The sequence below is a fragment of the Thamnophis sirtalis genome, unplaced genomic scaffold (assembly GCF_051295495.1).
Source record: "Thamnophis sirtalis isolate CommonGarterSnake01/CBP01778 unplaced genomic scaffold, rThaSir2_p1.2 scaffold_10, whole genome shotgun sequence".
NCBI classification, from domain to species: Eukaryota; Metazoa; Chordata; class Lepidosauria; order Squamata; family Natricidae; genus Thamnophis; species Thamnophis sirtalis.
In genome coordinates, this window is record NW_028261390.1 from 19,253,635 (window position 1) to 19,255,840 (window position 2,206).

The following is a 2,206-nucleotide window of genomic DNA, read 5'->3' on the forward strand; positions in this document are numbered from 1 at the left end:
TGTGTTGTCCCGATTGTAATTGGAAACCTTGGAGCAGTACCCAAAGGGCTACCTCGCTATTTGGAAATTTTAAATTGATCAGACTTGAACATTCTGATTCTACAAAAAACCACCCTACTTGGAACAGCTTATATCCTCTGACGTTACCTTAACAGTTCCTAGGTCCTTGATTAGGACTCAAGCTGTTGAGCTACCAACCAGCCCCAAAGGCTGTGAATCTCACCAAAGATTAACCACATAATAATAATAGTACACTGGTAGAACTAAGGATGATCTAAGCCTCTTTAAAGTATTCATGGAACACACTGCTACAGAAAGAAAAACTGCTTGGTTAGGTATAAGTGGAGAAAGGCATCTAAATTGCCCTGTATTGTGAATGCAAAACCTAGGGGGGAAAGGAATTTTAGATACTTAGCACTTAGACTTATATACCGCTTCACTGTGCTTTACAGCCCCTTTCTAGGCAGTGTATAGAGTCAGCATATTGCCCCCAACATTCTGGGTTGCCAAGGATGAAAGGCTGAGTCAGCCTTGACCCTGGTGAGATTCGAACTGCCAAATTGCAGATAGCAGTCAGTCAGCAGAAGTAGCCTGCAGTACTGCATTCTAACCACTTTGCCACCACAGCTCTACATTATAAATACAGAAAATCCTGATACAAGTTTTTTATTAGAGATGTACACAAGTGTTTTAAAATCACATCCACCCACAAAGAATGAATTGTTGCAGCCATTGATTTCATAATGTTTGATTCAAAATTATAAAAATGGTACAATAATCTTCATTATGCATCCCTTTCTTTCTGCACCAACTCAGAAAGCTCAGCCCAAGGAGTTGCTGATACAGTTCTGCAGAGGAATTATTGAGTATGTCATCTGCACCTCTATAACTCTGGTTTGGTTCTGCAATCCAACAAGACGGACACAGACTTCAGAGGATAATTAGAACTGCAGAAAAAACAATTACTACCAACCTGCCTTCCATTGAGGACCTGTATACTGCACGAGTCAAAAAGAGGGCTGTGAAAATATTTACAGACCCCTCACATCCTGGACATAAATTGTTTCAACCCCTACCCTCAAAATGATGCTTATAGAGCACTGCACACCAGATTAGACACAAGAACATTTTTTTCCCGGAACGCCATCTCTCTGCTAAACAAATAATTTCCTCAACATTGTCAAACTATTTACTACGTCTGCATTACTATTACCCCGTTTCCCTGAAAATAAGATCGGATAATAAGCCCAATTGGGCTTTTGAGCACATGCGCTAAAATAAGTCCTCCCCTGAAAATAAGCCCTCCTCAAAAATAAGGCCAAGTGCTTATTTCTGGGGTCAAAAGAAAATAGACCCTGTCTTGTTTTCAGGGAAACACGTTACTATTAATCTTCTCATCGTTCCTGTCACCCATTTCCTCCTACTTATGACTGCAGGACTGTAACTTTGTTGCTTGTATCCTTACAGTTTATATTAATTGTTTCCTAGTATGATTTGATTGCTTATTTGCACCCTCTGACTATCATTAAGTGTTGCACCTTATGATTCGTGACAAATGTATCTTTTATGCACACTGAGAGCATATGCACAAAAGAAAAATTGCATTTGTGTCCAATCACGCTTGACCAATAAAGAATTTTATATTCTATTCTGTTCTTTGATTTCACACAGGTTTTATATGGTTTCATCAGAATCAGTGGTGGGTTGCAGGAGGTATGGCCTGGTACGCATGTACTGATGCCTGCCGGAAGCAGCAGCCACAGTACTGGAACAGTGCTTTGGAGGGCCCGCCCGCCTTTGTTCCTTATCTGTATTTGAAGGAAACGGGCCATCTGCGCATGCACATGCCGCATACAGCGCCTGTGCAATGCTCTGCCGAGCAGCTGGAGCATCACAGGCAGTGGGTGCGCATGCATGCATAGCACGTGTGCCCGTGGTGCACACCCAGCTCCCATTGCAGCATACCGGTTGCAACGGGAGCCGAAACCCACCACTGATCCGAATCCATTGTTAAGTCATGGATGTTATCATATTTTTTAAACCCCGTGTCTACTACTTTATAAAAGTAATTCAAGGTGTGAACATATCTAATGCTTCTTCCTCCTCCTATTTTACCCATGATAGTTGCCCTGAGAGGTGGGTTGGGCTGAGAGACAGTAACTGGCAGTAACAGTCACTGAGCTGCCTTTCATGCTTAAGGCAGGAC